The sequence below is a fragment of the Anopheles arabiensis genome, assembly GCF_016920715.1.
Source record: "Anopheles arabiensis isolate DONGOLA chromosome X unlocalized genomic scaffold, AaraD3 X_pericentromeric_contig0030, whole genome shotgun sequence".
Classification (NCBI taxonomy): Eukaryota; Metazoa; Arthropoda; class Insecta; order Diptera; family Culicidae; genus Anopheles; species Anopheles arabiensis.
The window spans coordinates 390,001-400,000 of NW_024412108.1; positions in this window are offsets into that span (position 1 = coordinate 390,001).

Here is a 10,000-nt window from a genome sequence, read left to right on the forward strand (position 1 = left end):
AATGCCCGTGCCACCCTGATGGCGGCTCTTCGCTGTACTCGTTGCAGCATCCGTCGGCACTCACGCACCCGAGTTGCCTCCGCCCAGACGGGAGCAGCATACCGCAACACCGATTCTGCCACATACGCCAGCAGCCTTGACTTGGCCGTCCTGGGGCCGCTGTGGTTTTGCATGAGGCGCGTTACAGCTGCCACCACGCGCGACGCCTTTTCCGTGATGTTGGTGACATGGTCTCGCCATTTCAGGTGATCTTGGAGCTGCACGCCCAAGTACCTGATGCTCCTAGACGACTTGATTTCCACGTCACCAACGCGAAATGTCACCTGCGGTGGAGTCTTCTTACTCGAAATCAGGACGGCTTCAGTCTTGGCTGGGGCCAACTCCAGACCGTGCTGTTGCATCCAACGTTGGACCTGGTCAACGGCCTCCTCTGCTCTCGCGCGAACCTCGTCGGTGGTGGTAGCAGGAACCAGCAGCGCCAAGTCATCCGCGTAACCGATGATTTCGACGTCGGGAGGAAGCGGCACATGCAGCACCCCGTCATACATTATGTTCCACAAAGTGGGGCCCAGAATGGACCCCTGTGGAACACCGGCGGTAACATGCCGTACGACGGGCCTTCGCTCGTGTCGAAGTATAGCATGCGATCTTCGAAGTAGCTCCGAAGCATCCGTTGGAGGCCGGTTGGGACACCTTTTGCCTGAAGGGCGCTGGCAATGGATTGCCAGCTGGCCGTGTTGAACGCGTTCTTCACGTCCAACGCCACAACAAGCAAGAATCGGTTATCCCGGCCGTTCGTTCGCCCAAACGACATGGCGGTGCGGCTGGCCTCAACAACGCGCTGAATGGCGCTCACTGTCGATCGTCCTCGACGAAATCCGAACTGCCGGTCCGACAGTCGGGGTGAAGACGGCTCCTCGAGATGGTCGTTGAGGCGGTTCAGTATGAGGCGCTCCAATACCTTCCCCAGAGCGTCGAGCATGCAAAGGGGTCGGTACGAACTGCTCTCTCCCGGAGGCTTCCCTGCTTCGGCAGCAACACCAGTCTTTGCCTCTTCCACTGTGCCGGGAACGTAGCGCGGTTGAGGCAATCCTGGTACAGGACCCGGAAGACCTCCGGGAACATGGTGATTGCCGTCTTCACCGCCGCATTCGGGATGCCATCGAGCCCTGGTGCTTTGCGGCTCGCCATCTGACTCGCGATTAGCAGCAGCTCGTCGTCAGTAACAGGTGCTACACCCGCCGCAGTTGTTGCTCCTCGTCGTTTCCCGCGTTGCTCTGCTGCGACCAGTCACAGGGCGGATGCTCAGGGAAGAGGTCGGACACAATGCGTTCGAGGACGACCCGGTCCGCTTCTGAAGGCGTCCGACTGCCCCGGAGCCGGGACATGACGACCCGATATCCTGCCCCGAACGCATTCTCTTCTGCAATTTCGATCAGCTCCTGGAACAAGTTCCGCTTGCTAGCTCGAATTGCTCGACTGAGCTCCGCCCTTGCTGTCCTGTGCTCAGCTGCTGCTATGCTGCGCTCCTCCAAATCAGCCGTCCGCAGCATCCGGTCACGGGCAACCTCGCAGTTGTTCCTCAGGCGAGCCAGGAGGGAGACCACCAAAATGTGTTACGATGCGGGTCTTGGTGCAGTCGGGTAACCCGCTGCATTGTCTCATCGCAGGCCTTCAACATGGCTGCGATCATACCCTCCTGGGTCGATGCGCGTTGGACAAAGTCCGCAGCGAACAGCGCCTCGAGGAATGATGTAGCAGAAAACTGCGAGGTCTTCCATCTACGGCCAGCGTGACGCACACGCCTCTGGCTAGCGGAAGCACCCTGCCGCGACGACGGTTGCCGCTGATGTTGCTGCTGCTGCTGTTGCGATGGCTGCTGCTGCTGCTGCTGCTGCTGAAGTGACTGCTGCTGCTGCGCAGAGGACTGTTGCGCTGGCTGCTGCTGGTCCTGCAGTTGCTCGGGCGATGCTGGTGTTCCTCCCACGGTGTAGAGGACATAGCGGTGGTCTGATGCGGTGTAGCGTGTACTCACGATCCACGTATCTGGGCGAGCAATCGACGAGCTTGCGAACGCCAAGTCAATTATGCTCGGGAGAGCCACCCCGTTGCCGTCGAACGTGAATTCTCGACCTTGGTTTATCACGCTCAAGCCAAGCTGCTCCACCATAGCGTGCAGCTCTTCCCCGCGGTTGCAAGTCTCGGATTGCCCCACTCCTCATGTCTGGCGTTAAAATCGCCGGCGACGACGACTTGAGGGTGGAGAAGGCTTCGAGTTCTATGGCTTCAATGAAGCGCTCGAACTCGGCGAGGCTGAGGCTTGGTGGAGCATAGCAGCTTATGAAGGTCACTCCGCCAATCTGCGCTGCTACCAGCCCCCGAGCTTCGCTGCACCACACGCGCTGAATTGGTAGCTCACCGACAGCTACCACCGCTACCGTCCGGCAGCTGCTGAATGCCCACCGGCCGTTATTCTCTGGTGGACGCAGAACATCAGAGAGGATGAGCACGTCTGCTTTCTCCTCTCTGGCAGCTTGTAGCACCAGATTCTGGGCATCACGGCCATGGCCCAGATTCGCCTGCAAGACTTTTAGGACCGGAAGCATCGCTGAGCCGAACGAGCACATTCGCTGTGTCCTATGTGGTGAGCGCCACCACACAGTGCACACTTCGCCTCATTTTGGCAGGATCGTGCTTTGTGTCCGTCTAGTCCGCAACGGATGCACATATTCTGCCGATCTGCAGTGGAACGGCAGTTCGACGCAATGTGGCCCATCTCCAGACAGCGGAAGCATCGCTGACGCTCTGGAGGGGTTGGTGGAGCTGCACGTACCTTGCTAACGCAGTCGCACAGGAATAGTTTGGCTCCTTCCAACTGACGAGCTGATTTCGCTGGTAGCCGGATTCGTGCTCGCTTCGACCCATCTGGAAGTTCCCAAATGCTGGTGGAAACTACTCCAGCACTTGCGCCAATCTTCTCATCGAGGGCAGCAATGATGTCCTCCTCCGCAGCGAGGGGATCGATGTCGGATACGAGCAGCTCACCCATTTCGGTGACAAGCCGACTTACGCCTGCGTCACCGATAATCTTGCGGACGCCATCAAGCATAAGTGGGGCATTTGCCGTCTTGCTTAGTTCCATGCGTAGCAGTCTGGCATGGGTTCGGCGACCCTGCTTGATATGCCCTTTCATGACACAGTAGGCCGGGTCGAGACGGATGGCTTTGCGCACCTTGTCGTAAATGCCATCCCAGGTTTCGCCTTCGCTGGGTGACACCTCGATGATGTCAGGCCTCGGCTTTCGCTTACGCTGTAGCTGCTGCTGCTGCTGCATACGCTCCTGCTGTTGTTGCTGCGAGCCAGCGACCGCCTGTCGCTGTGGCTGACGTTGCTGCTGCTGCTGTTGATGCTGCGCGATACCGACTGCCTGTCGCTGTAGCTGACGCTGCTGCTGCTGCTGTTGCGGCTGCTGCTGGGAGCGTGGCTTACCCGTAGCTTTGCCGCGATATCTACGCCGCACGACCTCGCTGTAGGTCAACTCCGGCACGACGTCTCCGCGGACGGCAGTCGATGCCTCGTTACGCGGCGGCATGACTGCACGCGACGTCGACGCGCGGGCTGCTCCTGCTCTTGCTGGTTCCGCTGCTGCTGTTGTTGTTGCTGCTGCGGCTGCGCAGAGGATCGGCGTGGCAACGGAGTTGGAGGTTGACGCGAGCTAGCTGACGGTTGTCCGCCGGCAACCTTTGCTGCCAGTAAGGAGTTTAGAACGTCTCGGTCGCGCTGATGTGCGGCGGCGAGCTTCTCCATTTGCGCCTCCAGCTTTTCTTCACGGCGCTTCGCCTCCTCCTTCTCCTCCTGTAGCAGTTGGCACATGCCAGTTATCTGCTCCGAGAGGCGAGAATTTTGCTCCTTCATTTCCAAATTCTGCTCCTCTAGCCGCTGAATTGTTGCCTTAAGCAACTCGAGCTCCGGTGTGGTCGAGGCGGCCTTGGATGCCACGGCGGGCTTGTTGTTGCCTGTGACACTGACCCTAGGCAGCGCCACTCGAGGCTCGGTCACAAACAGCTTCGAGCCGGATGCCAAGCTGCTACGGCAGTCCACAGAGACTGACCTCGCACTCGCGCGCGTTGACATCCCGGATGATGCCATCATCTTTGCCGACTTTCAGGTTGGTGGGTTAAATAACCCTGGGGTCGATGTGACCCCGGGGGTCGGTTGACCCCGGGGGTCGAGATGACCCCAAGTATGCAGCGCCGTCTAGCTGGTGTTCTGCCGCTCAATCGCTGCTGTAGAATCCTTCTTCCACGCTGGTTTTCCACTATGGTCCGACTTGCGACCCCCTGGTGGGCTGGGGGGAGGTGGCGGGTGGCGAAAAATTACGAGAGGGTGCGTCGCTCACGTGGGGAATGGATCCGCACCAATCCCGAATTTTTCCGGCACTTTTTCACGTCCAAATTGCGCTGCCCGCTTTTTCGACCCTTTTGAACCTATTTTAGGATTTTTCACCGGGAGCGGGGAGGGGGAGGGGGAAATTATTTTCGCGTGTTTTGTTTTATCGCCCTCTATCACCCCGCAGCTTCGCCGATTTTTTTCTAATTTTTCGAAAAAAAATTCGAAAAATTCGAGCAGTTTTCGAGTTGCTCGAACTACTCGAATCGAGCAAATTCGAGCTGCCGCGGGCACTACACTTCTTCCCCGAATTTTCTGCGCACTTTTGTAAACTCGAGCACTTTTCGAGCAGTAACGGACTTTTCAAATTTTTGCCCCTTGGGAACTGCTCCCCGGACAAAATTTGTCCCTTGGGTATTATAGAACTGTCACCAAGAAACGTCAAAATTTTTTTCACGATTTTCACAAATTTTTTGATGCAATCTTATTGTACGCATAAAAACAAGCACAACGGTGAAAACCGCACACGAATCCGAGCAAAACTCGCGGAGTTATTCGCGATTTGCTATTTATTTCGATTTTTCCGAAAGCACGTGCTCCGGCGGTAGCACCCCCGACACTTTTTATTTTCTCGTTTTTTCACCGATTTTCGTTCTGTTTTTTTAAATTCACGTTCAGCGTCACTACGCGCACCTTTAAAATCACATCCGGCACGAATCTGTGCGTTTTTCACTGAGTTATTCACATTCAAAGTTCCCCATACAAATTGTATGGGGATGTAAACACACACTTTTATGCACTTTAAACTTCTCAAAACGTCTCGAAAACACTTTAAAACGCTTTAGAAGCGTCGAATTATCCAGAATCGAGTGTTTCCGGCGCCGAAATCACACAGTTTTGCGCATTTTTTCCACACCCGGAAATTTGGTACTACCGGGGGGGCAAATGTACACAGAACAACACGAATTTTTAAAGCGCAAAAATCACAGAAATTCGACCAAATAACACTATCAATAGGTAAATTGGGTGCTCTGAACACGATTTTGAGGGTTTCAGAGCGATCCGAGGCCGTTTTACACACTTTTTGCACACTTTGTCGGAGCGTGTTTACATACGTCTGTACCCGACGGCTACTCGATGAACACTACAGGGATAACTGGCTTGTGGCCGCCAAGCGTTCATAGCGACGTGGCTTTTGATCCTTCGATGTCGGCTCTTCCTATCATTGTGAAGCAAAATTCACCAAGCGTAGGATTGTTCACCCTTTCAAGGGAACGTGAGCTGGGTTTAGACCGTCGTGAGACAGGTTAGTTTTACCCTACTGGTGTGTGCTTATAGTCGCTATCTTAACGGAATTCCTGTGCAGTACGAGAGGAACCACAGGTACGGACCACTGGCTCAATACTAGTCCGACCGGACTTTGGTATGACGCTACGTCCGCTGGATTATGCCTGAACGCCTCTAAGGTCGTAGCCAATCCGAGCTGATAGCGCTTCTCAAACCCATTAGGTGTTCGGAAGCTAGCGGGCCTAACAACCCTCTGAGATCCGTTGGAGTCTGCGTCTGCAGCCCGGCGTCTCATCCCGCTATACCTAGGCCGCAATGAGTGGAGTTCGCTGCACGTGTTAGTACCGTAACTGGGAACGCCGTTGGCTTGAGCTCTGCCCAACGTGGATATACCTAGTTTCGACACCTATCAACCGCCCGCAAACGACGGGACTTCAGGCTGGGAGCTGCGAGTTGTAGAGATGCGTTCGCATCGATCCTCTCAGGCGACCCATGCTTGGTGGTTTGTCCGTGTGCCCCTTCCTCGATGTGCGCAAGCTCGTCTTGGTCTGGGGACCACGTCGACACAGGGGATACTCTTGTGAGAGCATGAGTGTACTAAGTTGAGTGTAGCAAGGGAACGCGTGCCCCTTCCTCGTTGGCGTAACTAACCATCTTGGTCTGGGGACCGTGGTACCGTGCTCTGGTGAAGCTTGGTGCGTGCTCCTTCCTTGTCAGACGAGTGACTTGACCTGGTCTGGAGACCGTTCCTTTATACTAGTGGACAAGAGTTGGCTACTTCCGTGTCAGACGAGTGACTTGACATAGGATGGAGAAGGACACTTAACACTAATGAGCTTGTCGGCGTGCCTCGTTCTCGACTTGATTGTCTTGATGTGAGGACCGTGCGGACCACACCAGTAAGCTTACACATGCTCGTTACAAGTTGTATAAGTTGACCCGTTTGGCCCGGTTGCCTTGCACATGATGGTGTTGACCATGTTCGGTTAACAGGTCGTGTGTCGAGGTGGTCGGCCTTGGTAGTAGGATGTCTTGTGCATGTGACGTGTTGACCTGGTTTGGTCGGTGTGTCGTCGTGTACGAGATGACCTACTTACCCGTCAGTTTTCCAAGTTGTATCATGTGTTGACTTAGTTGACGTGTCATGTGCTTGGATGATTAGCGTACGGGTCATGTATGGTGCGCTTGCTTCAGTTGAAGGGATGTACTAGTACAGTTGTATTAATTGTTTATTTCACGATCTGGTCTTTTGGCTGGATCGTGAAAAACGCTAAGTCCCAAATCCTGAACTCGAGAAGAAAGCGCCAATGACAACGTTTTTGACTGGAGCTCCCTAGCATTCGGCTCTTTTCTACTTTGAAGGGATGCACTGTTGTATGAATTGTTTATTCACGAACTGGTCGTTTGATTGGATCGTGAAAAAATCGCTAAGTCCCAAATCCTGAACTCGACAGGAAAGCGCTGATTGCAAACATTTTGACTGGAAGTCCCTTGAAAATGGCGTTTTCGTTATTGGCATTATGTGGCACGTTTATTGTGGCTAGAACATTAATTATTCACCAAATGGCACCAAAGCTTGGCAAAAGTCGCGAAACACTCCTATCTCGACGCACCAGCAATCGCAACTTGATGCAAAATAAATTGCACAAGCTAATGATACTTGTACCATGCACAGTACACCGTACCAAAATATACCCCTGAAAGTGTGCAATTTGGTGCTACCCTAGGGAATATGTATGGGGAAGCCTAGCTACGTGTGTCGCACGTTCCAAGTTGCATGGACGTCGAACAGAGGCATGCAAAAGCACCTATCTAGGGAATTACTCTACGTTCTAGTAGCAAGTGCGATTTTCCGGTCCAGCACGGCAGTACGCCTGCACGCATACACTCCATGTACCAGAAATGTACCAACCTAGGCGTTGCTCAGTAGCTTTTAGCGGCACATAGAAAAAGTATTCGAGTTCAGATTTTTGTGACTTAGCGTATTTTTAAAACTAATAACGAAAATTAAATTTTAAATCGGTAAACGGCTAAAGTATTCGAGTTCAGATTTTTGGGACTTAGCGTATTTTTTAAAAACTAATAACGAAAATTAAATTATAAATCGGTAAACGGCTAGGAGTTGCTCAGTAGCTTTTTGCGCAACGTGGCAAAAGTATTCGAGTTCAGATTTCTTGGACGTAGCGTATTTTTCAATCATAATAAACCGAATCAAACATAACAATGATGAAACTTACACCATGTCCCAAGGTTGTGCACAAAACGTAACGATAAAGTGCTGGCGAAGTTAGAGGTGCACCAAAATTGTGTACCGATCAGGGAAAGTACTCTACGTTCCTATGATTTGGGTGAAAAGTGTTGATTAACTGCTGGTAAGAATAGACAGTTGCTTATCATACACATCGCAAACGAACACCCCTTAGTGAGCATTAGCAAAAGTCAATGGCACAAAGCAATTGCAATACAAACTGATCAAGTACATTAAAGAACGCTAAGTACCAGGACTTCTTTCCAAGAATGGTGTCCGCGACGGGAGGGCAAGCGTCCTTCCCAGGTTTTCCTAGTAAACCTTGTATGGTAAACATACCCAAGCGTGTCTGTAAGCACGCAACGAAAGTCACGAACGGGCACATACCTAGGGAATGTACTCTACGTACTTGGACTTTTGTCCAAGAATGGTGTCCGCGACGGTCGGGCACTGCGACGCAATAACCAAATCCTAGGATTGTAACTTTAGTGTGCACAAACATAAACATTAACGCGTTCGCTCGGGCTGCGCCGTCCGTGTTGAACACAAATGTGGGTGATTATATGCGTGGAGGGACAAAAACATACGAGGAGGAGACAGTTTTCTGCACGATGTGCACAGAGCTCATTTCGTCGTCCCGGGCGAATGGAAAACACAAACATCGCGAGTATCGTTCTAGGTTTCTGTCTATAAAAGGGCAGGCCAAAAGGTGACCGGTTGAGATAAGCATTTTAAGCATACAAACACTTTATTGGAACTTTTGATACAAAAACAAGGTACGTACATGTAGGTTGTACCAACATGGACATCTATGAACGCGTACGCTCGGGCTGCGCCCTCCGTCTTGTACTTTCCTGATCGGTACACAGTTTTGGTGCACTGCTATTCCGACCGGCAACTTGTACCAACATATACATCCATGAACGCGTAAGTAGTGTACTTTCCCTGATCGGTACACACTGTTGGTGCACGGCATAAGAAAAGAGCTAAAATGGTCAAACTCAATCCATTTCAACAATAGATAGTCGATAGTAGCTGTGCCGATGAAGTAGGGCACGATGCAAGTTAATGTTGTTTAATGAATAACATGTCCGCCATACATTTCAGCACAAATTTGCTCGGTCAGACCTACAAAGTGCTATATCTCGAATACGAGGCGTCGGACTGGGGGTTGTAGAACAATTTTAAGTTCGTCTAATGATTCTACATCCGATTCTGGATAGCGGTTTTTGACCACTTTTCAATATTTTGTGACACCCCGAACCTAGGGGCAGCTCCCTAGCTTTTTCAAAAATGTGCACCGAACGGGCCGGAGAGCTCGTGTGGCTCAAAACATGTTTTTCGCCAAAACACCTCAAAACGTGTAAGGAACGCACCCTAGATGATGAAAAGTGCAATCAGAATGTCAATCGACAACTTTGTTGGGGGTACCATTTTACTCTACGGGCCAGTAGCTTAGGCGCGCCAACAGCGCTTTCCTTTCGGGTTCCCATTTTTGCCCTCCTGGGATTATGATCATTTGTTCATTGCCTACTATAGGGAGGGTACCTTGCTACGAGGTCAAACATGAAGATTGCACCAAATCGTAGTTTTTACCTCTATTTAGTCGTAGGAGCATGGTTTGCAGTGGCAGTGGGTCATTAAGCCCCCGTTTGGGTCATACGTCCCTCCGCGATAAAAATCGTCGTATGCCTATAGTCCGAACTAATGAAGCAAAAGTGGTGTCTGGTGGGCTCTGCCGATGATTTTAACCTATGATTTTGAGCTTCCACCCTATCAAAACGTTCCCTGGAGCAGTACATCACGGGTCTACGGACCCAAAGACTTCGTCGTGATGGTTTCTAGTAAAAAGTTGTAACAGCTAAGGGTTTTGAATACGCGTATATTAACCATTGCTTGAAACTAAGCTTCGTTGTCTTTAAACTCTGCAAGACCAATCGAACTTCTTAGGGAAACCCGAAGGATTCACGCTAAGCTCGATGAGCTATAATGGGTAGTGGTGCATGATCTGGTGTTCCTTGGATCTAATCCAATGAATAAATTTATGAGGGTATATATGGTGCAGGGCACAAAGCG